Source organism: Lycium barbarum, chromosome 5 (genome assembly GCF_019175385.1).
Source record: "Lycium barbarum isolate Lr01 chromosome 5, ASM1917538v2, whole genome shotgun sequence".
Taxonomy (NCBI): Eukaryota; Viridiplantae; Streptophyta; class Magnoliopsida; order Solanales; family Solanaceae; genus Lycium; species Lycium barbarum.
This window is the reverse complement of record NC_083341.1, coordinates 120,985,600-121,012,058: the sequence shown is the minus strand read 5'-3', so window position 1 is coordinate 121,012,058 and position 26,459 is coordinate 120,985,600. Positions and strand designations below refer to the sequence as shown.

The following is a 26,459-nucleotide window of genomic DNA, read 5'->3' as shown; positions in this document are numbered from 1 at the left end:
GGTTAAATAATTATATGTTGACCATAATTAAGGAATTTACACTAATTGACTTTCCTAGTTGTGGTCATTTGTTAAGTTAGTGTCAAATCTGTCACATATATGTACACACATATACACGGGTATACATGTGGTATGCATGTATACCACGTATGTATGGATGTATATAATGGCCCCTTTTTATTTCCTTTAAATTCGGCCGGGCCCAGTCCATTAAAGGGCTGACCCGGCCCAACCGACCATTAAAGGGGTAATACCCCCTATTCGTTTCCTACTTTTTCTTCAGCTTAACAAACAAACTCCTTACCCCTTAGGGTAAAACCCTAGCTGCCACACGATGCTATCGCCTCCAAGTCGCGCATCTTGCCGGGAATGGCAAAGTTCAGGAGATTTAGCCTTTACGCAGTGTTGCATGGCCATTTCGGGCAAGAGAAATTAATGCTCTTACCCTCTATCACCTATATCCACCGTTGAAACCCCAAAAGGTAAGAAAACCCTTCTCTTCTCTCTTACTTTTCTGCTAATCACGGTCAAACTAGTACGTTTTCTTAATGATTTTTGTCTTAAGGAAATTTTAAATCCTCAAAGATCATTGGTTAGATTGTAATTGAGAGGATCCGTTGGGTTTGATTGAGATCTAGCCTTTCATTTGTCGTTTGCTCTTAATCTGAGCCGCACAATGTTGAATTGTGAGGAACAAGTCGGAATTTTTGAATTGTCCCACATCGAGTTAGGATTAGGGTTTCTCAATTTTGGGGTTCTATCATTCATAGACATGAAGAGAGACACAAAATATGATATATTCACAAAAATCTAAAATACCTAGGGTTTTGGCAATTTTGCTTTGAAACCTTTAAATTTTCAGATTTGTTAAATTGTAAAATTATTTTTCTTTTTTGTTTGTGGCTGAGCTTTATGTGAAAGGAGCATAAACGAGTCTCCAATTTCAAACTCGACCAAGACTGCGCGTAGAAATGATAATCTTCTATCCTTTTTGCTCTATTTTAGTTTTCATTTGCTTAATCATGTGTTAGTTATTATGTTAGTCTGTTTTGTTTAGAAGGTATTACATAGTTAGTTTAATGTTGTGTAGAGTTAAGTACGTCATTAGTTAGATATGCGTCATATAAGTGTGATTAGTAGCAAATAGCTCTTATGTTAGATAATAGATGTTGAAACCACCATTAGTAATAGTGTTGACTAATATGGTTTCCATGTGATAATAGATGATCTATATTGGGACTGTTTGTTTTTGCTTTTGTCACGACCCAACCCGTCATGACTGACACCCAACTAAATCCTAGTGGGCGAATCAACACACGAGACACCTATTCATTTATGTCCGATTTTATATTAGCCAAGTTAAACGATTATACTCATTCACGCATCAAATAAACAAAATATGTCATGCTATAGAATACTGAAATAAGTGCGGAAGTTCTAACTATTACAAATTCTCCAAAATCCGAAAGTCATCGTACATGACTCTAATCTAAAACATGTCTAAGAACTGAAGTCTAACAAATAAATAACCATAATGTCCAGAGTACGAAAAGACATCATAGTGAGAAGATCTTCGGGCGGCCTGGCATTGGAAGAAGCTCACCCTAGATTCTGTCAGCAAATGTCCTCCGCACTAGATGTGAGGACGAGAAGCGGTCTCTGTATCACAATCTGCACTCAAAAGAATGCAACAAGGTTTATCAGTACAAACATTATGTACCGGTAGACATCATAGGCCGACTAAGATTAGTATCGTGCATATTTTATAAAATCAATTGAATAAAACAAGCCAGTCAATAGACATGAATATCAATAAATCACAGCAAGTCAACTAAGGAATAATCACAATTAAATCACCAAGATAGTAAGAATCACAATCAATGGAAGCCATACGTAAACAAGTTTACCACAATAACCTCACTCGCTGTACACACATCCTAACTGATGTCATTGCTTAGTAGTCATGACCTGCAGGGGACCCATAGTGTCCATGTACCACTCGTTCTGGAATACTCCTCTGACCCGAGCACAAACCTCCACTCCGGAACGAACCTCGGACGCGGGACATATCAATGTACCTCTCGTTTCCGGAACTATCCTCGGACCACGAGCCCATAATCTAGGTCACATGTGTGCCTTTCCACCTCTCTTACAGAACAGTGTTTCTTACCTTTCAGTATGAATGCTCAGCTCATCATTTCATGTCACAATACCATCGAGAATATTATATTAACTTCTCATCGCAATACATCCACTGCAGATTTAATCACTCAGGAATAATGGCACGAAACCTACACCAACACTTAATTCGCATTCACATAGGAGTTTAGCCACAAAAGATAACGCATGAAAACTAGACATGCTTTCTCCTAAGGAAATCACAAAACATACAATCAACTAACCAAAGTCTAACTCAAGTAGACCGTAACCTACCTCAAAGTAGAGCTGGAACAATGCAAGTCACTCTGCTACAACCTTTCCTTTCCTTAAAGCCTCAGAACGCTCAAAGGCTAGAAATAGAAGGCTCAATGAGTCACAATACTCAATTCACAAGAACCAAGCAAGAATACCCTTCCCTTACCCCATTCAAAGGGGTGGATGATTTTCTAGGTGATAAAAAATCTATCAAAGCACTTATTTATCATTAATCATCAATTTATAACAATTTTCTATCAACATTCCCATTACAAACAGTTTTTATGGTAAAGATACCATTTTTATAGAACCCTACGTCTCCAATCACTTAGTTTATGTCTCTAAATGTTCAATTTATGATCAAGATCAACTAACCAATGCATTTTGATGATAACTAAGCGATAATAACCATAACCCATCAAGTTTAGAGGCTTTATTAACATTCTAGGGTTTCTATTTCAATTTTACCATTAAAGACCCATGAAGAGGATAACAATAATGAAGGAGAATGAAATGATAGTATAGAAATCAAAGGAACTTACCTCTCAAAGTATCTTGCCCTAGTTTGAAAATTCACCCTAGGTGCTTGTTGGGAAGTGTGTTGGTGTTTTGCGAAAAGAGAAAATAAAACTGAGTATATAAAATTCGGGCTACTTTTTTACGTCGACCGCTACAGCGGTCATTACATCGCTGCAGCAGTACTGCTATAGCGGCCCACCCCGAAATCACTGTGACTGCTATGGCGGTCCATCCACCGCTATAGCGGTGCCGCCATAGTGGTACCCTGCCCGCTACAGCGGCCAACAAGGAAAATGGATGGCCGCTGGAAACAGTCCAAGTACTGTCATAGCGGTACCGCCGCAGCGGTGCTCCCACCGCCACAGCGGTACATTTTAGGCAGTGAGCTCGACTTTTGTCCAGTTTTTCCCCCTATCACCCCACATTTCATCCAAGGCCTCAAAAACATAATACAAACAGGCACATATACAAAAAGACGCCTTACAAATCCAACCGCAGCCTCAAATTCCCAACGGAGTTCTAACTCACCCTAATGACCGGAAGGGTCGTTACAGCTTTAAAAAAAACTAGGAGACTGTTCTATACATTTATATGGTTTGAACCATGATTAAGCTGCCTAGATCCCATTTTATCTAAGTCATAACTGTTTGAATAAATGATACCCCGTTGAGTTTATTCATGCTAAGTCAAACTATTATGTTCCATATGTCCTTTTGTTGATTGATTAAAGAATGAGGGAACTTGCCTAGCCTTTATCTAAGATCATATTGGCTTGATTTAGTTTGTTTGTCTCTGACCATTTATCTAAGGACATAAGCAAAGAAGGTCTTGAATTGTTAAAGTTTGATGTGTGTGTTGGAGTTCATAAATCTGAAATGAGTTTCAATATTCTAAAGGTTGCTGTAGTGTGACGTGGTGTCTAAACTTTTGTGAGTCTATATTCTTACCACCTTTAGAAGCTAATGATCACGTACAAGTTCCTTGCTATATTAAAGTTGTTTCCCTTGTGTTATGGTTAAACTTTTCTATTAAAAAGGATTCCAACTAAATAGTGAGTTAGACCTTAATCCATGATCCACTTTATTCTTCACTCCTTGCTTGGATACTGTTAAAATGAGTACACTTGTTTAACCAAGGCAGTTTGGTTCCCCTATTTGGTCATATATCTGTTCTTGGCATTCTTGTCTCATCTTTTGCTTTAAAAAAGGAGAAAGTTTAGGTTCTTAGTCTCATCTAGGAGGTTTTGTTTGTCTTCATGAACTATCTACATACTGATGATGTTTTGTCAAATTTTAAAGAAATGGTTGGTTCTGCTTTGTACATGTCTAAGTATCATTTATGATCTTGAGTCCTATTTGGTACTATTTTAGTCACTGGTTTACTATTAAAACTGTCATAATGGGTGAGTCCTACATTTGGTGATGTGAAAGCTTAAGTAGTCAACTAGCCACTACTTAAATTTTAGAAGGATCAATCTAGTACACCATTTGAATTTGATCTAAGTTAGATATCTTTCACATTGTGTGGTCTGTTGCTATGTACAAAGTAAATGCGTAGGTGAATATGAATGAATACCCTTCCTTACTCAAACTTTATCCTAAACAGCTGGCTTGGCATTAGTATATAACTCTATATTATAAGGAATAGATCTCTAGTGTACACAATCATCTATTTTAAAGATTTAGAAATTTATGATGTTAAAAGGGCTCTGGCTGATGTTTATGACTATAATTGAGTAGTTAACTGAATTTCTCTTCTCTGTAAATTCTTAACTTGTTTTTACCTGGGCATTTTTATAAAAACTGGATATACTGAATAGAGAATGATGATAAACCCTTTCCCTGATTTTAAGTGTGGTCCTCCAAATTGAATATGCAAGGAATATACCTAAGGTACACTGGGTATACACAGTTTATATATGCTTTTGGTATATGGGAACTTGTATATTTAGTATAAGTGTGGTATACCCCCTATGTTAGCTTCAAAATTGATAGTTATACACTGAAAATTTACATTAGGCTTACCTTTATTTTGTTTGTTCCATTTGGACTTTATTTTTTCATGTTTTGGGCCTGCCTTCTTACTCATCCTGGCCAAGTTGTATTTGGGCTTGTTGCACTTTTATTTCTTATCTGATCAGTCCATTAAGTATATAAATACATTTGAAACATGTTTGAGTTTTTCTTTATACTGTAGTTACCCTCTTAGGATTCTTATTTATTTTGTTGTTGAGGCCTATATACTCTCTAACCATTACCTTCTTTTTCCGCCTTTGTGTTGCAAGGGATTACTGCTTGGGTCGACACTTATTTGCATAAACCCGTTGGGCCTAAGGCCCAACCATTCTCCTTGATTGAGTCTTAAAAATAAGAGAAAGGGAAGCTAATATTATGGAAGGTTCATCTATGGGTGAAAATGGATGTTGATGGGCTTGGGTAGGCCCACCAATTGAATTCTCTTTCTTTCTCCTTCATTTTATATATATAAAGGTTTTTAACGATTTTATAGAAACATTAGACTATGCTAGGGGAATATTAGGGCCAAATTATTATATTTCTCCAGACAACATCCAAAAAGACACAAACAAAGTGATTTTCTGTGATCGTAGTTCTTCCACGACTGAAGCATTCAAAAGACATATATGTGTTTGTGTGTGTGTATGTATATTGTAAACAAATATGTGAAATATTGGAACCCCTTATGAATGTAGAACTTAGGTAAGACGACTCAAACAATTTTTTTCAAAATTGGCTAATCCTTAAACACAAGCATGAATTTGTTATTCACTTAAGTTTTAAAACCGGTCTTTTGACAAACATGGACTGTCTGGATTTGAAACTCAGGTTATGGATTTTGGGTTTATCCCCTTTGTGAAATTCTAGACAGACGAAATAATAAGAAGAAAAATTAGCTTTTGGCCCTTCCGCCCATGTATTGATTTATTCTAAAAAATTATAATCGATTTTACTCTTTTTAATCTAAGTATTAAGTTGGATTAAAATGGGCTGTAAAAAACTGATTTGAGACTTATTTGTGAAAATAGAACAATTTGGAAGTATGGTTAGAAAACAACTTCAGATTCTGGATAACTTAAAAGAAACTAGTAACTTTTTTTTTTTGAAGTAATTTTGGGAAAGGAAAGAAAGGCTTTGGGGCCAAAAGCCCAAAACTTAAGGGGACAAAAACAAAGAGAATTATACTTGGGCCAAATTCAAAGATAAGATGGCTTTGGATAAATATGAGTTGACATTGTATGAGCTTCAATTAATAAAATGGGCTAAATAAAAACTTTCAAATTTCTCTATATACATATTTATACACTTAACAAAAACTGAGATATAATCCATATATATATAATAAAAACCTACAAGTACTAAACTCATATTATTAGGACCAAAATAGTAGTGATTCTACTTGGGAGAAATCTCAAGTGTGTCTTGGTCCGCCAATAAAGTGAGTTGAACACTTATATGAATTTTTGAAACCAAAAACCCCTTTTCCAAGAGGACTTTTTGCCGAAATTTTAAATTTATGACTAGCATGACAATTTAACAGTAAAATAAACATCTTAGCAATTAATCACAATAAAAGCTCGTAGGTCAACCATATTCTACGGATCCTTAATACTAGGATACTTAAAACCTTCCCTAAGGGATTACCAGAACACTTACCTCGAACTCTGGTGCTAAAAAAGACTTTTCTCTTGCTTGAATAAACCCTTTTACTTGATTTTTCTAATTTCCCTTAATAAATTAGGTGGCGACTCTAAAAATACTAAAATCCAATTAGAGCTCCAACAATCCCGAAGTAGCTTTTATGCACCCGCGTAAAAGTGAACCGTAACAACCCTGTGTTCCTTCAGTTAATATTAGATATATTTTAAGAATTATATAAATAATATATGGGTTGACCATGGATTCACGTGACCTATTTTCTGACATAAATTCACCCCTGTATGGAAATCTCAAACTGTAACCATGTAGCTTGATTAGGGTAAAATGAAAATAATGTGTATTTCACGTGCTGAGTTGCATATACAATTAGTGAAGCATCTTTCTTGCGAATGAATTTGTATTTAGATCTTGTACATTGCAGTCATTAAGGAAGTTGACTTGTTAGCGAACAAATAATTTCTTCTGTCCATCATCAAAAGTGATTTGGGAGGGTCAGTCAACCTTGCAAGCAGTGAAGGAACAAAAATTACTTAGAGAACTAAATTTTTATAAACTGGTGCTAAACAATGAAAGTATTTAGGGTCCTCTCCTACATCACATCTTCTTCGCTGAAAATATTATTTAGTTGCTTCATATTTCATACACTACATAGAAGAAAAAATAAGAAACTAATTTTTGGTTAGAATGACAAATATAGCCAAAATTTCTTGTTTCTATAATAGTTAGTTAGACCAAGAATTGATGTTAGGATGCTGACCAAGCCACAAATGAAAAGTGCAACCCGAGGGTAGAGAACAGTCGCTTTCCTAGTATGACAAATCATAGTAGTATCCACACACAACCTCAAACTAATACAAATATGAGCATGGTGACACATAGGCTATTAAGAAACACAAAACCCAATTACCAGAGAGAATTTCATGAAATGCATGATCATGTAGTTTCTTTTTGACATCTCCGCAAATTGCTTCCAATTCATCCAAAAGCTTGAGGATCACAAGAAAACTATATTGGCTAACCTTGAATGGAAAATAAATATCTCATTACCATAAAAAGGATGCTACATTCAATTTATTAGCAGAATGCTATCGTAACGACCCGTTTGGTCATTATAGTCTTTCGGCACTTTTGACCTTTCCCGAGCTTGTTTAGCTCATATTTGACCCGTTTGACCCGAGGGGACCGTTGACACCCCTCCCGAGGTGGTTAGATGTGATTTGGGTGACTTTTTGGGAAAAATGGGCTTTAAGCAAAAAAGAGTTGACTCAAAGTTGGATTTTGGGCAAATAGACTTTTTTCAAGAATTCATCAATTCCGAGAGGTCCGAATGGTCTTTAGAACTTGTTTGTTTATTTGGTTCGGTTCCCAATGCAGTCAGGTGCATTTCAGGACTTGGGTTGGGAAGTTGATGTTCAGGTATCGAGGTTGACTCGGTCAAAGAGACTTCCGTTGGAAATTCCGAGGCCACGTGTGCGTTCGTAGCGTGTTTTTACGTATGTCTGCATATTTGGTATGTGAGCAGATGGCCTTGGGAGATAGTCAAAAATTCGGGTTGAGAGTGTGAAAAGCTTGGAATTTCTGCTATTTGGTGCCCGCTTTGGCGGTACCAGTACTGCGGAAGATGTACCACTTTAGCGGTGACCTTGTCGCTGAAGCAGCCTATGTGATTTGGGCAGGACTGCCGAAGCGGTGCCGCTGAAGCAGTATAATGGTCGCGGAAGTGGGTGACGGGTATTTAATTTCATTAAATGAAGTGTTAAAAGCCCCAAGTCTTTCATTCATTATTATTCCGAAAACTGAGTTATTGGGAGCTGTTCAAGGCAATTCTTGGGGGAAAATCTTGGTGGTAAGTCGTTCTATCTTCTTTCCTATTCTATGATTTCATTATCACCTTAGGATTCAATTATCGTGCTAGTTCACTAAGAGCTTAATAATTGAAAGAGGGTTCAATGAGTTCTCTTTCTAGGCTTTGTAATCTTGATTTATTGGTTGGATTAGCTTCTTTAAGCATGAAATTTATGATTAGAATCTTTTATTGCATAATTTCTTCCAAATTAATGGCTAAATTATGGGATTGGAAGTTAGGGTTTATACCCAAATTTGGGGGTTTTGCCTAGAACCCTAATTTGAGTAAATTGTTGGTTATTCTAGCTCGATATTTTTGGGAATTGACAACCTTGAGCTTTAATTTCATGTTGGAACCTTTAGATTTCCTATTTCACCCTTCTGGTTCATAAAACCCATTCCATAGGTTGAGAATTTGGGTCTTGAATAGAAGTAGGGGTTAATTGATGTTCTTCTTGATTCTAATTTCATGATTCGAATATGCTTAGACTTTCATTACCTCGAGGCTCAAAGGAAAGGATAGACTAAGGTGTGATTGTGGAGACTTGGTTGTTCGGCTTTCCAGGTAGGTTATGGTTTACCCTATGGGGAGACTTCCTTTAGCGAAACATATATCTAGACGATATTGTCGAAGAATGCATGCAAACCTTCAGGTATGAAATTAAGTTAGATATTGTCTTAGGTTGGGCCTTGTTGTGTGATTTGGGGGTTAGCCACCCCGTTGTATTGTGACTTATCTTGTTCTATTGTTATTGACTCGATGCCACGTGGAGATCATAGATATTGGTGACTATTGATATATCTTGATTATGATATTGTAGCCCTTTACTTGTTGTTGTTTGAGACGAGGATAGTTATTCTATTATGGCTTATTGTGTAGCCTTTTAATGATATTGTTGATGTGCCCATGTGTGGTACTTTTGATACTGATTTGATTATTGACATTAAACTCATACATTGCACGCATTCTCATCCTTCATGATATGCTGTTGATACATTAATGATATACAAAGAAACACTGTTATGATCTGGGCTCAGTTGGATGAGAGTGACGTGAGGACCGATGTCCGATATTTATCCCGGAATCGAGGTATGAGTGTTGGTAACGAGCCGAGGTTGTTGCCGGAATCGTGAGGGTACATGAACTTCGCGGGTCCCCCATGGGTTGTGTCGTCGAGATGTGATGTTCCATCATCGGAGTACATGTGTACGGTGCATATACATTACATTCACACTTCATACATTATTGCATTGCATTGTGCTATGGCTTCTATTGTGATATTCTTGTGATGTACTTGTGATATACGGATTCAGATTGAATAAAGTGAGACTTGGGACATTTGGGTTTAGATGCTATAACATAGGGGATGACGTGTACTTAGTTACTGGCTCGTGATTGACTTATACCTTGTTGATTTACTTGTTTATTTTACTTTATTGCATTGATATATGTTAGTTAATCTTAGTCGGCCTATGATACCTACCAGTACTTGTTGTTTGTATTGACCTACACTTGCTGCATTCTTTTATGAATGCAAAGTTCTAGGTGGGTTTGACCTCCACTCCTCTTGACTGATAGTAGTTCGAGGGTTGCTGTTTAGAGTCTTACAGGGTGAGCGCGAGGACGTTCGCCGCCTTGAAGATTCTTCTTTTATTTATGTGTTACTTGATATTCTGAGACATATTGAGACTATTGATGTACTATTATTACCTCCAAACTTATAGATTCTAGTTAGCTGCTCTTGTATGACTAGACAGATTCTGGGGTGGTTTTGATGTATCTCCGCATTATTTATCTATTATTCTATCAGACTTACGTATTTTCATCTCTTCCGCTTATTTACTTATTATTTCATGTTTCTAAGATTGATGGGATAAGAGTTCTCCTAGCGAGGTGGGAAAGGTAGATGCCCGCACGACTTAGCGAAATTGGATCGTGACAGCTTTGTATGAAATGGTCTTTCTACTAAGTTGGCTGATTGAATCAGTAATGCAAGGAAATAAATTGAATTACTTACAGCTTAGGCCAAAAAATTCCACTACAGTTCCCTCAAACTTTTCCAACCTCTATTTTTAACATTGATAGACAAAGTTCCTCATAAATTTGGAATAACTGGATGTAATCCCCCAAGCCAGGACCATTTAAAAAGTTTGAGGGGGTGCGGTTCCTCTTGTTCTTATGGCTCTTACCATAAGTTTAACAAATTAATTGGTCAACTTTGAGTCATTTCCTACTTAGGTACTCAGGCATAAAAGAAAGCAATCGAAGAACATAAGATTGAGACTTATTCAAGAAGAGATAGTAACAAGAACAAGGATGTAACATCTTGCCTTCCTTTCTCAAGTCATTGTAAAGGGCCTCTACGATGTTTTAAGCCTTTTGAGGAGCTAATAATGTACAATCTTGTCTACACTAACATGAGAAACACAATAATCCTAATTAAGGGCCACATAATAGAACAATTAATTCCATTTTGGTCATAAACTGGTATCTTTAAAAAGGATGAAACTAATGATATTATGTAGCTATCACGCACCAAGGGTGCCAACTTTCCTAAAATTCTTTTATGATCATCACCAAGGGAAGGCAAAAACTACTTCAATATGATGACTAACTCAAGGCTCAATTTCATCACCTTGGGAATTCACCTTCCTACTCCCACCCTCAAAGTTAATCTACATCACAACTCAATTAATTTGATTCAACTTGCTAACATATAACGATCAATGTTCACGTTATTCTAAAAAATTAGGGAAAAGGATAGTTGTTACATTTCCTTTGCATGGATCAAAGTGTTGTAACTAATTCTTTCACTTGAAGCAATTGTGTTTAAAAATTGATGAGAAATAGATTTCATCAATTAGTGCTTCAATTCCAGATAAGAAAGCAATACCTGTAGCACTAATGAGATAACAACAACTCTCACGAATCGATTCCCTAGTTCAGTCAATTTCAAAAAGATTACCAACTAAATCATGAACTTTAAACAATGAAATAGTCTAGTCGTTGATATAGTATAACATGCCACACCATCCACCTTCTAGAGATCCATTGGTAGCACGAATTCAAAGAATAAAAAACATTAGTGTTAGTGTTTAGTTTGTGCATAATACAACTTTACTTATTCTATAGAGATGAAGGTCTAAATCTAAACTCAACTTACTTCTAGATAGCAGAAGCAATATATATGCAACAAGATATTATTGAGGGAACTAAAGAACTGCATACAAGATATTATTGAGGGAACTAAAGAGCTACATAAAAAACTCAGGCACTAACCTGTCAAAGAAGCATGCAGTAGAATGAATTTCAAATATTTTTGTTAGAAGCAACATGTGATATCTTGGTAGTGAGGTATTATTACTTCATTAAGTTCTTGGTTACATGATGGTACCTCTCATGTACTATGTTTCTAAGTATTAGCATCAAAATTGGCTATTAGGAGGAATTGAAGTAGAAGAAAAAGTATTAGCAATAACCTTAGAAAACATGCATCTTTTGGAGGCGCTATTTCAAACTGCAACTAATTTAAAAGTGCTGACTCCATTTGCAAAACCTGCATAATGCAGAACACCTAATGCGACCACAAAGTCTAGAAATTGCAAGGTCGTGTGTATTGAAAAGTCAAGCTTACCTGCTTCCTGGAGTGAGTTATGTTTTATATAGCAGAACTATTGTACTTCAGATGCAAAATCTACTCATACTTGCTGCAAACATTATATTTGTCATCCTAACAGCCAGAAAGTCAAATCTCTTAGAACGAGATCATCAAGCAAAGTTGCTTGTAGCAACTATAATAGTTGCCTATCCATCAGATCATCACATCCAATGTAGTAGTTAAGAATCAGATAGAAGGTAATACAAAGTAAATGCATATAGTTCCGGGATGGACTCACCTTCGTAGATTTATACAATGAGTGGAAGCGAACGACCAGAAAACCTTCAGATATAACTCATTACCCTGATAAAGGTGGACGTTTTGAAATTTATCATACTAAGATTGTGAAGCATCTGTCAGGAAGTTGTACAAACTCCATTCGAAGGAATCTTAGTAAAGCAATATTGCTCATTGTTGTGATGTTCAAAGGATTGCTTAAAAAAAGATAATCACACATCTTCAAGCTGCAAGGCTAGGAACTATTACATTATAAAAGAAAACTGTTCATTGCTTAAAGGAATGCAGTCAATGAAAATAATGGAAAGACTATTTAACCGCACCAGCAAATTCATAACCATTACAAAGTGAAAAATTGCAACTGACCGCATACCCGGCTTTCAAAAAGAATAGTTTCTTGTCAATATTCTCGAGCATCACATTGAGTGCAAATGTTAACTGAAAAACAGAGATGGCAGATCAAAATATTGACAGCTAACAAACTGGTAGAAATCAAAACCAAAAAGGATTAATTTTCTACTGGTGAAGCTAGTAAACAGAGTTATCCTAGTCGTGTCACCCTTTTACAACAAGCATTTCCACACACATGAATGTTTATTTACAGATTAAAATTAATGTGTTTCTTCATTTATTTAAAATCTAATTGTGATAGTTGTTTACCCCGGATTCAGATAATCAATTAAATTTGTAAATGGGTATAGGATACGTGCTTTGTTCTTGATGTGTGTTGGATAAAGAAAGTGAATATTTGAGAGCACCTTAGTAAAACGGCTAAAGATGATAGTTGGCTAGTAACACAAATGTCTGTGTATAATGTATGATACTTGATGGATGGAATGCAATAACAACAATAACGAGTGGCCTTGGCCGAATCAAATAATGAGAGAGATTGTATATATGAATTCTTCTATTACAAGTGTTCTTGGAAAGTAAAAGGAGCCAACCCCTCCAAAGGAGGGGGATATGCCCTATTTATAGTGACACTCCCATGGTTCTCCTACAATATGAGTTAATAAAATAATGGCAACAAGGACTGTTCTGCACGGTTTTGGTGGGATTGGACTGACGGCGCAGTCTGACACACGCAAGGTAGGTAGTTGACTATGGCAGGAATCTATTGGCGCGTGGCCCGCATACACCGGCCACACGGACCAACGGCTACTCGGACTAACGGCCACGAATGCTCGGGTCATCGGGCTTGGATGTTCTAACAATGTCGAAGGCAGACCTGTCGGTGCTCATGCCCAGCTCCGGTTCAAGCATTACCCCGGTCTAGGGAGAACGATATCGCCACCCCATTCCCATTCCTTGCTCCGACTTCGTTCCTCCGGTTTGTCTCGTATCTGGTATTCACCGTATACAGATAGCCCCCATACTCCCTGGATCTCCGATCTATCGGAGTAACGGGGAGTGGATAAGTTCCTAAACCGGTGGCTCTCTCATCCCGACCTTACCTTCGTATTTTGGCGGGAACGAGCGCGTAACGCATGCCCTTTATCGGCTACGTGTCTCAACCCTGGTGGTCCACTTCTGTCAACCGTCTTTTTCACGTCGTTTCGAGTCGCTTGACATTAATGATGGGGCACGTGCGCCATCTGATTGGTCGTCCTCGGTAACCGTTTCTCTCCCAACATGCCTATATAAGGCCTTCTACCCCTTCACTTTACCATTTTCACATTTTGCATCCTCTTCAACCTTACTTCAATTCTGCGTTTTTTCTACTTGCTCCACACACAACCAACTTCATATCTGATCTCCCTATTGATCTGTTGCTTCATATTGTGTGCACAAGAGTCAACCTTGTCACCGTTGTTGTCGAGTATCCTTTGTTCGAGCGTTGCTGTTTCAACTTTGCCTTTTATCGAACCATCAGTTCCTTCGTTTTTCTTAAATTCCTCTCTTCGGCCTTCTTTCTTTCATATTTTCAGGATGTCCGAATCAACTTCCCATGATGCCCCATTGGTATCGTCCCCAGGAGCCGAGCCTGCGTCCCCGGTTAAATTCGAGCCCACGGCATCGGATATCATACCGGCCAAATTTAATTTCAACAAAGACCTTGAGGTCGAAAAGCCTTCCTCCGTTTCAGACAGGGGATTCGACGTGAGGCGGTATCCCTTATCCATCACCGAGGAGAAGCTTGACATAGTCCGGGCCGATTGCGGGTGGGACACTCGTCCTGTTCGGGTCTTCACCCTCGGACCTGATGAGTCCGTTACCGACCATCGTGAAGGGTTTTTGTACGTTTACACATACCCCTTCACTCTCAAACTCGACCCTCCGGTGGATCTGGTCATTCTCGATATGTGCCGCATCTACGGCGTTACGCTAGCCCAGATTGGCCCAAATGTTTGGAGGGTCGTAGCGTGTCTCCGGTCATTGGCCAACAACGCCGAGAAGGAGTTCACACTAGCCCATCTGATACGCCTATACTCCCCGAGGCTGTTCCGGGGTGGCATAATGAAACTGGCCAAGCGCAGCCGGAATCCGTTCTTTGCGAAAATGGACGAAGACAGAGACCGGGGATGGTTGGAGCGATTCGTCCGGGTGAAGACCGAGGACATAATTCCAGCCGAGCATATGCCTTTCCCGGAGAAATGGAATAACAAGCGTAAGTCCCAAGCCTCGAATAATTGCTTTGGTATTGCTTTGTCAAATTTTGATTCTTCCTTCTCACTGTTTCTCCTTTACTTTTGCTAGCCAATGGGTACGTTCCTCTGGTCATCCGGAATCTGAATGACTGGGTCACAGTGCTTCTCGCCTAGCATCCCTATGAAGACCGAACATGGGCCCACTTGTCCCGTGGCCGATGGATCGCCCAAAATCACGGTAGCCCTCTATTCTTATTCTGCCGCATTCTCCTTTACTCGTTTTGTCCTCTAATTTCTGCTAACATCTTGTCTTTTCAGGTTTGCCTAAGGGCTCGGTAGCCCCCAGGTCGGAATTGGGGACCGCCTCTCTAGCATCTGCGCCCGAATTTGACACAGCAGGTTCTTCCCGCGTCCTCTCCGATGCTGCAAAAAGAAAGCGACCCTCCGAAAAGGGGCAGACGCCGAAAGGGAAGAAGGCAAGGAGTGTTGCCCGCCCTTCGAGGGAAGAAGCAGAGCCCGATATCATTGTTCGGAGAGTCGGCTCCGTTCCCACCGTGGCTTCAATACCGGAGGAGGCAGTGTCCGTTCCGCCCCTTCCTTCCATTGGCGAAGGCCTCTTGGTTCCTGCTCCACATCCAGGTGCGGAAGAAATACTTTCACCAGCTCCTCTTCGGTCGATTGACTTTGTCGACATTTCAGGTGAAACTTCTTCGGAAGATGCTCCCCTTCAAAGAAAAAGGTCCGGGGAAGCGGCTGTTGTTGAAGCCGATAAAAGGACCGAACCAGTACCAGAGAGCGAAGCCCCCACAAATGCACGTCCGTCTCCCGAGCACGAGCCTGCTGCAACTGTGGAGCCCTCGACCTTTGCCGAATTTATTGAGGCTGCTCCAAGTTCATCTAACCCGGCTACGCGGGTGGATGACTTTGATGATATGTTCTTGAGAACCCCTCCCCCCCCCCCCCCCCCCCCCCGCTACCGGAGAAGCAGCGAGCTTTGGTCATCTCCCTATTCCTCGGGCCACAAGGCCGGCCAACCGGATCTCCGAGTCAGGGGCCAGGGACAGCTTGGTAAACATCTTCCCGGCCCCGAGCGAGGAGCCAAGGAGAACCAGATCGGTCGTAGTCACCGTGCCCGAGGACTGCAGCTTTCTGTCGCGCCCGGTGGGCGTAGCGAGCTATTTACGGCCCCTTATTTCTGACTCGCACAAGCGCAAAATGACCGGGCTCACTTGGCAGTGCCTCATTAACGAGGGTATGCATGCAAGTAACCGGGTAACCTCTTCTGTCATCCTTGTACAGTTTATCTATGGATTTTATCCTCACTTCGCCTAAGTCTTCTGACTTGCTTTACCTGTAGAGTGTCGTGTTGGTTAAGGAAGCCTTCATCCGTGCCCAACATGAGATAGATGATCTTCGAGGCCAACTGGATGCCCAAGGCCGAGAAACGGAGAAATACCGGCATCTCCTTCAGGAGAAGGAGGAAGAGTTCAATCGGGCGGCCGTGCTGGCCAACCTTCGTCCAGAGCTCGATGCGGCTAAGGACGAAAACCGTCGTTTGAAGAGCGAGCTGGCCGCTATGACCGATTATAACAGGAGCCTTGAGGCTGAAAAGATCGGCCTTAGCCGGGATAAATCCCAATTTTCTTCGAGGCTAGATGAGTTGGAGACCACGGTTTCCCGACTCCGAGGGGAGCTGGACTCGGTGAATGCTGATGCAACAACCCTGGCCGAGAAGAACCGGCGGCTTGAGTCCGAGGCTTCTTTGTCCGACGAGCGCAGGAGGGTGTTTGAAGAGAAAGCCGAGGAGCGACCTCGGATATGCCAAGGCCTAAGAACCGAGCTCGAGGAGGCGGCTATTGCCAACGATGCCCTTAAGGCCGAGCTGGACGCAGCCATTGGTAGGATAAGTGTCCTTGAGGGGGACCGGGCTGATCTGGGACAAAAACTGGCCAAGGCTGAGGCCGACTTGGAAGAAACATGGAGAAGCGTTGAGGCGGCCGAGGCTCATACTGCTATTGTTGCTGAGTATGAGAAATGGAAGTCTCGGCGGATCACCCTCGAGCAAGCCGAGCATGGTCTCGCGGATCTCCCGGCCTTGATACTCGAGGCCAAGAGGATGGAGGAAGAAGCCGATCGTGCCCTCGGGTCCGAGTCAGACGACTCCGAGCGAACTGAGTCCGAGCATTCAACCACCTCTAGTCATGCCGGATAGTATGGGGCTGGTTCCTTGCTTTTTGCTTTTTGCCTTTGTAGGACTTTGTTTTTCTTTTGATGTAAGGGACATCCGTTGTATAAATAAAAAGCGCATTTTTCTTGCCTCTTCGTTTGAATGTTTGTTTACTGCTTTTGCAATATCTGTTGATCCGTTCTAGGACCGGCCGACTCATAGTCGTTAATTCATTGTGCCCGCCGGTTTTATCCGATATTTTGGGGCCGATGGCTTGCCAAATTTTGGCTTGGATCATAGTGATCTCGTTGCCTTTGTCGAATTTCGACCAAGGTATCCGGCGTAGGGTATGCGATTGAGGCAGCATCGAGATACGACGGTTATCGACTGGGCAAAGTATATTTAACCGAGAACTGTTTTCCCAACTTTTGGTAACTTGTATTTGTAAAAATGTTTGCATATATGAGAATTTTAACTCTTTCTTGCTTAGCCGTAGCAAACGTAAAATGGGACACGATTCATTGTGATCGTTTGGTCCGTACATCGGAGGCTATGGCCAGTGGCCGGGCCTTAGTTTTGCCGTAGTAAATGTTGAATGGGACACGATTCATTATGATCGTTTGGTCCTTACATCGGAGGCTATGGCCGGTGGCCGGGCCTTAGTTTTGCCGTAGCAAATGTTGAATGGGACACGATTCATTATGATCGTTTGGTCCTTACATCGAAGGCTATGGTTGGTGGCCGGGCCCTAGTTTTGCCGTAGCAAATGTTGAATGGGACACGATTCATTATGATCGTTTGGTCCTTACATCGAAGGCTATGGCCGGTGGCCGGGCCCTAGTTTTGCCGTAGCAAATGTTGAGTTTCTCCGTTTGTTCTAATCGGTGTCATCTTTGGTGTGGCATAGTACTCCCCTAGCACTTATCCGATCTCCAAAGTCGGGTGAGTGTTATTATGTTCCCAATCGGAGGGTGCGACACCGGGTATTCGGGTACTTGCCCTTCATATTCGTTAAGTAACACGTTGTACTCGTTGCCTCGTTAAAAACCTTATCGGAAAACCCATTTTGGGACAAAACCGTACTAAGGAAAAGAGTGCAACACGTGTTTTCAGATCTGCGTTCTAATTTTGTCCCACTCCTGCCTTCCTGCAAAAGAGAAAAGTTAACGAGAGAATACGGGGGGACCATACCTTAGCAGTAGTATCTCTTTAGGTGGGCCACGTTCCAGTTATTACGCAGACGCTGCCCGTCCATGGACTCCAACTGATACGACCCTTTGCCCGTTATACCGGTTATCTTGTACGGGACTTCCCAGTTCGGAGCCAGCTTTCCCTCGTTAGGGTTCTTGGTGTGCAAGGTAACTTTTTGAAGTACTAAATCCCCAACTTGGAAATTCCGAAAGTTGGCTCTTCGGTTGTAATATCTCTCCATCCTCTGTTTTTGGGCCGCTATGCGGACCGACGCTCTTTCGCGCAGTTCATCCGCGAGGTCGAGCTTCACGGCCATGGCCTCCCCGTTTGAATCTTCGGTGGTATACCTGAAACGAAGGGTCGGTTCGCCAACCTCCACGGGGATGAGGGCTTCGGCTCCGTAAACCAATGAGAACGGGGTTTCCCCCGTGCTCGACTTGGATGTGGTTCTGTAAGCCCACAACACCTCCGGGAGTATCTCCCTCCAATGATGCTTCGATGCTTCAAGTCTCTTCCTCAGATTTTGGATTATTATTTTGTTCGTTGATTCTGCCTGTCCGTTTGCACACGAGTGATACGGGGTTGACACGATGTTTTTGATCTTCAACCCCTCGAGCAAACTGTTGACCTTGCTACCCACGAACTGGGGGCCATTATCACAGGTTATCTCGGAGGGGACGCCGAAACGGCAGATGATGTGGTCCCATATGAAGTCGATGACCTCCTTATCCCTTATCTTTTCGAAAGCCTGCGCTTCAACCCACTTAGAAAAATAGTCAGTCATAAACAAAATGAAACGGGCCCTACCTGGTGCCCGAGGTAACGAACCCACAATTTCCATTCCCCACTTCATGAAAGGCCAAGGTGAGATGACCGAATACAGCAACTCCCCAGGCAGGTGAATCATCGGAGCATGTTTCTGACACCCGTCACATTTTCGGACAAAACTTTTCGTGTCCTCGTCCATCCGATTCCAGTAATAACCGGCCCTGACAATTTTTCGAACCAAAGCCTCTGCACCGGAGTGGTTGCTGCAAGTTCCCTCGTGTACCTCTCTTATCACGTATTCCGTTTCACCGGGGCCCAAACACTTGGACAGAGGACCGAGGAAAGAGCGTCGATACAGTTGGCCGTCCACCAAGCAAAAGCGGGCAGCCTTGGTCCGTAGCGATCGTGACTCCTTCGGGTCATTTGGGAGCTTACCATCACGCAAGTAGTCGATGTACTTGTTGCGCCAATCCCAGGTCAAGCCCATTGTATATATTTCAGCGTGCCCGGTTTCTATGGCCGTGTTCGATAAGTGCACCGTTGCCCCGAGGTCGATTTCCTCCCCCTCGACCGAGGATCCCAAGTTTGCTAATGCATCGGCTTCGCTGTTCTGCTCCCTTGGTACATGCTGCATGATCCATTCTTTGAATTGATGAAGTACCACTTGGGTTTTTTCGAGGTATCGGTGCATCCATTCGTCCTTTACCTCGAATACGCCGTTCACCTGGTTCACGACCAAAAGCGAGTCACACTTTGCTTCGATTGTTTCGGCTCCCATGCTCCGAGCTAATTCCAAACCTGCAATCATAGCCTCATACTTGGCTTAATTGTTAGTCAGTCTAGCAGTTCTAACGGACTGTCGGATGACTTCCCCTGCCGGGGTCCTAAGGACAATCCCGAGTCCGGAACCTCTAAGATTCGAGGCCCCGTCCGTATGTAGAGACCAAATGCCCGTGATCTTTCCCAAGGTCAGCAAAAGTTCCTTCTCGACCTCGGGGACTATGGCCGGGGTAAAGTCTGCCACAAAATCGGCCAAGATTTGGGATTTGATGGTTGTTCGAGGTTTGTACTCGATATCGTAACCGCTAATTTCTGCAGCCCATTTTGTTAATCTACCGGATAACTCAGGTTTATGCATGATGTTTTTTAAAGGGTAAGTGGTTATTACACATATGGGGTGGCATTGAAAATAAGGTTTGAGCTTTCTGGAAGCGCTTACCAATGCTAATGCCAGCTTTTCCAAATGGGGATAACGGGTCTCTGCATCCCCCAAAGTTCTACTTACATAATAGATAGGGAATTGCGTACCTGATTCTTCTCGGACCAAAACGCCGCTTACCGCCATTTCGGAGACTGCTAGGTAGAGAAAAAACGGCTCATCGGCCTTCGGTGTGTGCAGTAACGGGGGGCTGGACAGATACTTCTTCAACTCCCTTAGGGCTTCTTGGCACTCCGGTGTCCAATCGAAGTCGTTCTTCTTTCTGAGCAAAGAGAAGAAACGGTGAATCTTGTCCGAGGACCTCAAAACGTAGCGACTCAGCGCCGCTATCCGCCCGGTGAGCTTCTGTACCCCCTTTATGTTGTTCACGACCTCGATGTCCTCGATGGCCTTGATCTTGTCCGGGTTGATTTCAATTCTCCGGTTTGACACCATGAACCCCAGAAATTTACCGGACCTTACGCCGAAGGCACACTTCTCCGGGTTGAGTTTCATGTTGTATCTGCGGAGTACATCGAAGGTTTCCTGCAAATGCTTTAAATGGTCCTCTGTTTCCAGGGACTTAACAACCATATCATCAACATAAACCTCCATTGTTTTTCTTATTTGTTCTTCGAACATCCCATTAACTAGGCGTTGGTAAGTTGCACCGGCATTTTTTAATCCGAAAGGCATGACGTTATAACAGTAAGTCCCATAACGGGTGATGAAGGATGTTTTCTCTTGATCCTCCGGGTGCATCCAGATTTGGTTGTACCCGGAGTAAGCATCGAAAAAACTTAACATTTCATGTCCGGCCGTCGCATCGATCATTCTGTCGATGTGAGGCAATGGAAATGAATCCTTCGGGCATGCCTGGTTTAAATCCTTATAATCGACACACATTCGAAGTTTATTACCTTTTTTGGGCACCACCACCACGTTAGCAAGCCAATCCGGGTATTTCACCTCCCGGATGGAGCCTATATTCAAAAGCTTTGTTACCTCGTCTTTCACGAAGGCGTGTTTTTGCTCTGACATGGGCCTTCTTTTTTGCTTCACCGGTTGAAATTTTCCGTCCAAGCTGAGTTTGTGTGACGCTATTTCCGACGATATACCTGTCATGTCTATATGCGACCATGCAAAGCAATCGGCGTTAGCTTGAAGAAATTCAATTAATTTACGCCTGAGCTCCGGGGTAAGCCCCGTGCCTAGGTATACCTTTCTGTCCGGTAAGAACTCGAACAAAATGATCTGCTCTAGCTCCTCCACGGTTGACTTGGTCGCGTCCGAGTCATCCGGCGTGACGAAGGACCTGGGCGTCCCGAAGTCATCCTCTTCATGTACTGGATCCGGTCCAGTGCTCTTTAGTTGCTATTGGGGGACCTGCCCTCCGGTTGTACCCTTCTCTTCCTGAGCCGGCTTCTCGAGCCGGGGAGCTGCCTCGTCTACTGCGAACATTTCCTTTGTTGCGGGCTGCTCGCCCCGGATGGTTTTCACCCCCTCCGGAGTGGGGAATTTCAGCAACTGATGCAGTGTTGAGGGAACTGCCTTCATGCTATGTATCCAATGTCTGCCCAATAACGCATTATATTTCATGTCCCCTTCGATCACATAGAACATTGTTTGCTGAATTGTGTCATCCACGTTTACGGGCAACGAGATCTCTCCCTTCGTGGTTTTGCTAGCCATATTGAACCCGCTGAGTACCCGAGCTACCGGCACAATCCTATCAAGCAACCTAGCTGTTCGACCACTCTCCATCGAATGATGTTGGCCGAGCTACCTGGGTCAACCAAAATGCGTTTAACCTTAGTTTTAAAGACAAGTACAGAAATTACCAGTGCATTGTTGTGCGGCTGAACGATGCCTTCCGCGTCTTCGTCATCGAAGAAAATAGAGCCCCTGGTCGAATGGTCTCGGATGCGTTTTTCATGAACAATTGAGACCTTGGTCCGTTTCATTACCGGTCCCCGAGGGACGTCAATACCCCCAACTATCATGTTGATCGTATGCTGGTGTTCGACCGGTTCGACCCTTCGATGAGCTTCCCGCTCTTTGTAGCGATTTTTGGCTTGCTCGCTCAATAGATCTCAAAGGTGGCCGTTTTTTAATAACCGGGCCACGTCTTCTCTCAACTGGCGGCAATCCTCAGTTTTGTGACCATGGGTTCCGTGATACTCACACACCATGCTAGGATCCCGCTCTCCCGGGTCTGACCTCAGCGGTTTCGGCCATCGCACATCCGGTACTCGGCCGATGGCCGATACAAGGCCCGAGGTATTGACGTTGAAGTTGTACTCCGAAATCTTCGATGGACCCCTATGGTTGACGGAACTCCCGGCGTCGCTCCTGAACGAGAGTCCCCGGCTGTTTGACGGGCGCTCGACCCGCTTGCTACCTCGACCGGAGAGGTGGTTTGGGCTCTCCCTCGACCCTTCCGACCTGAAGTTTGGTCTCTCCGAGTGGGAGTATGGCTGAAACCTCTCCGAGTGAGAGTATGGCCGAAACCTCTCTTTTGACGATTCGGACTTCATTTTATAACCCTTCCTCGACTTCTCGAAACCTCTATCCACTTTTAACTTCATCGGGGAGAGCTCGCACTGATCATCCTCTACCCGAATCTTCGATTCATACCGATTGTGGACATCGGCCCACGTCACGGCCTCGTATTCCAGCAAATTTTCCTTTAACTTGGCCGAGGCAACTGAACTTAGCATGTTGAGCCCTTTTGTGAAAGCTTGTGCGGCCCATTCTTCTGGCACCGGGGGTAGTTCCATCCATTCCCTCTGGAACCGGGTGACGAACTCCCATAGTAGCTCATCGTCCCTTTGAGTTATCCGGAAGATATCGGCCTTACGGGCCTGCACCTTTATGGCACCGGCATGTGCCTTTATGAAGGCATCGGCGAGCATTTCGAAAGAAGTGATCGAGTGCTCGGGTAGATGGTTATACCACGTCAACGCTCCCTTCGACAGAGTTTCCCCAAATTTTTTCAGCAATACCGACTCGATCTCATCTTCTTCCATATCATTGCCTTTTATGGCACAAGTATATGAGGTCACGTGCTCGTGCGGGTTCGTGGTGCCGTTATACTTCTGTACGTCGGGCATTTTGAACCTCTTCGGGATCAGTTTCGGGGCCGCACTCGGTGGAAAAGGCCTTTGGATGTACCTTTTCGAATTCGGCCCCTTCAGTAAAGGTGGAGCCCCCGGTATCTGGTCCACCCGAGAATTGTATGTCTCGACCCTCTTTTCGGTCGAATCCACCCGTTTCGCCAAAGTCTCGAGCATTTTTAGGACCTCAGTCGAGGAGCCGGCTCCGGAGCCGTCGCTCTCAACCATTCGTACTTCGTTTCTTCCGGTCTCGACTGTACCCTTTGCCTTTACCGGCCCTGCTTCACCCTTTCCGCTCTGCAGTTGGGCAATTGCTAATCCTTGCTCGGCGATTGCCGCCCTCTGCTCCTGCAGCATTTCAAAAATTAAACGTAAGTTAATGCCGTCGTTTGGCGCGTCCGGTCCCGATCCCGGGATAACGTAACAGAATGGTGAGTGTTGAGAGGATCGGTGGCCGGTATGGCGGCGTTCTCTTGATCTACGGTATTGTGCCGGTTGAGTCCTTCCCTTGAATCAACGGGGTTCGGATCAGCGGGGTTCGGCAATGCCCGCAGCCCGCTCCCTTCGTTTTCCGCCACGATCTCGGTATTATTGACATGACCGGATTGTTCGACGTCAGCCATTCGGACCGTTTTCACAGATATGGGTAGGGACGCTTTTGGTTTTGATGAATATGGTACAAATCAAGGCCAAAGACCACTATTATCCTAGCCCCACGGTGGGCGCCAAACTGTTTACCCCGGATTCGGATAATCAATTAAATTTGTAAATGGGTATAGGATACGTGCTTTGTTCTTGATGTGTGTTGGATAAAGAAAGTGAATATTTGAGAGCACCTTAGTAAAACGGCTAAAGATGATAGTTGGCTAGTAACACAAATGTCTGTGTATAATGTATGATACTTGATGGATGGAATGCAATAACAACAATAACGAGTGGCCTTGGCCGAATCAAATAATGAGAGAGATTGTATATATGAATTCTTCTATTACAAGTGTTCTTGGAAAGTAAAAGGAGCCAACCCCTCCAAAGGAGGGGGATATGCCCTATTTATAGTGACACTCCCATGGTTCTCCTACAATATGAGTTAATAAAATAATGACAACAAGGACTGTTCTGCACGGATTTGGTGGGATTGGACTGACGGCGCCGCCTGACACACGCAAGGTAAGTAGTTGACTATGGCAGGACGCTACTGGCGCGTGGCCCGCATACACCGGTCACACGGACCAACGGCTACTCGGACTAACGACCACGAATGATCGGATCATCGGGCTTGGATGTTCTAACGTTGTCGAAGGCAGACCTGTCGGTGCTCATGCCCAGCTCCGGTTCAAGCATTACCCCGGTCTAGGGCGAACGATATCGCCACCCCATTCCCATTCCTTGCTCCGGCTTCGTTCCTCCGGTTTGTCTCGTATCCGGTATTCACCGTATACAATAGTATCAACTCATGTAACAACAAACTTAATCTAATTTGGGACCTTCTATGGATGTAAAATTATCTGATTGTTTAGTAAATCCATACCTCTTAAGGAAAAGTAATTTCTCTAAATTGTTTGGAATGTTATCTTCACACGGTACTCCTCCCAAGGGAAAATATCAAGAGCCATGACACTCTTAAAAGTTGCAGTGCTTTTACTGTTTCACACGACCCTCAAGGAAAGTAAAGAATATTTATAAATCATTCTTACCTATTGGATTCTTCTGCAACTGTTGCATAAGTAATAATAAAGCTATTATATCATTAGTCTTATATCTCCAGTATAAGAATTGATCAGATCCATTTTGTTAGCTGCTTCAATGCTCTGTTAGATGAATGTTAAATTGCAAGGATTAATGAACTCAAAGCTAGAAATTAAATAATGTTTGTTTCGGAAGGAGCATGTCATGGAAAAATTTATTTCCTACAAAAGATTATATCAAACACTTTTTTAGCATCACGATACTCCTATTCTGTAATCATACATGTAGATTTAGAAGAGAAGTGTAAAGGAGCTGACCAAGAAATTACAGATTAAACAAAAACTATGGAACAGATATCACATGCATTTACACAGCCTGCGAAAAAAGGAAATGTGTAGCTAGAATATATCAAAGACACTAAAATTAAAATCAAGACACCAAGAACAGAGAACAAATCATTAATAACTTCAGAAGATGAAGAAACGTTTCAGAATCATATGCTAACATTAGCCAACAACAGTCAATTATAAATACATGCATGTCCAAATCAATACACCAAGTAAGAGTAACAGTTTAGAAAGAAACTTACAACAAATCTAAAATAGTCAAAGCAACCACAAGAAAGCAAATTGAACCACAATGCGATAAGGACAAGATAAAGTGAAAGACTAGAAGAGAGAAATAAATTTTAAAGCAGAGTGAAACTGGGGAAAATAATAGCTGAATATAGATGAATTGGGGGTGGAGATATATGGGACAACCGGAAGGGAAAAGCAGGGCAAATGCCTAAAGAAGGAAACAAAGGAATGATAGGGAAAACTTCAGTACTGAGGACACATGGGGGACTTACAAGAGTACCACGTACCAGGTACAATTAATGTGAAATACCGAGTGTATCTTTTGTCGTCCATGGAAAGTTTCACTTATTAATAGTTTAAATTAAATATTCTTTTTCAAAAGGGTTGTACTAAAGATTCAAAATATTTAAAATACTAGACTTGTTATTAGTTCTCTTAGGGATTTTATATACACGTGGCTTTATGACAACAAAACGGTACTAGTGCTATTTTTATTGTAAAATAAATGACTACGGAAATGGAAAACAGTAATAACAATTAATATTTGAGTAAGATAGTTATGGAGGGGTAATTCTACAAAGAGTATAATGTTATATGAATGATTGTTACTGTTATAAGCAAAACGTTATTATAGAGAAAAAAAATATAACATAAACTGCAATCTTACATAATATTTACTTGGTATAATAGTGGTTACCTATTATAAAGAAATCTAACTTTACTTTTACTCAAGTAAAATACATCTTATTTCTGAAAAATCTTATGAAAGTGAAGGTTGATTTGAGTGGGGCCAAAATGAAATTTGAGTCATAGAAGAT

General features: G+C 42.2%; 1 long non-coding RNA gene across 5 annotated transcripts; it reads right to left on the bottom strand.

Annotated features, from left to right (window-relative positions):
* Positions 1-1,434: 1,434 nt before the first annotated feature.
* LOC132641304 (uncharacterized) lies at positions 1,435-25,944 on the bottom strand. 5 transcript variants are annotated; one of them, XR_009582805.1, is made up of 4 exons: positions 25,653-25,944; positions 12,089-12,787; positions 11,934-12,010; positions 6,900-7,109 (listed from the first exon to the last, which is right to left on the bottom strand). It is a non-coding gene; the product is annotated as an uncharacterized LOC132641304 (long non-coding RNA). The 5 variants fall into 5 exon arrangements; XR_009582802.1 differs by lacking the exon at positions 6,900-7,109 and adding an exon at positions 1,435-1,671 and having other exon boundaries at positions 11,934-12,787; positions 25,653-25,943; XR_009582801.1 differs by having other exon boundaries at positions 11,934-12,787; positions 25,653-25,943.
* Positions 25,945-26,459: the final 515 nt, after the last annotated feature.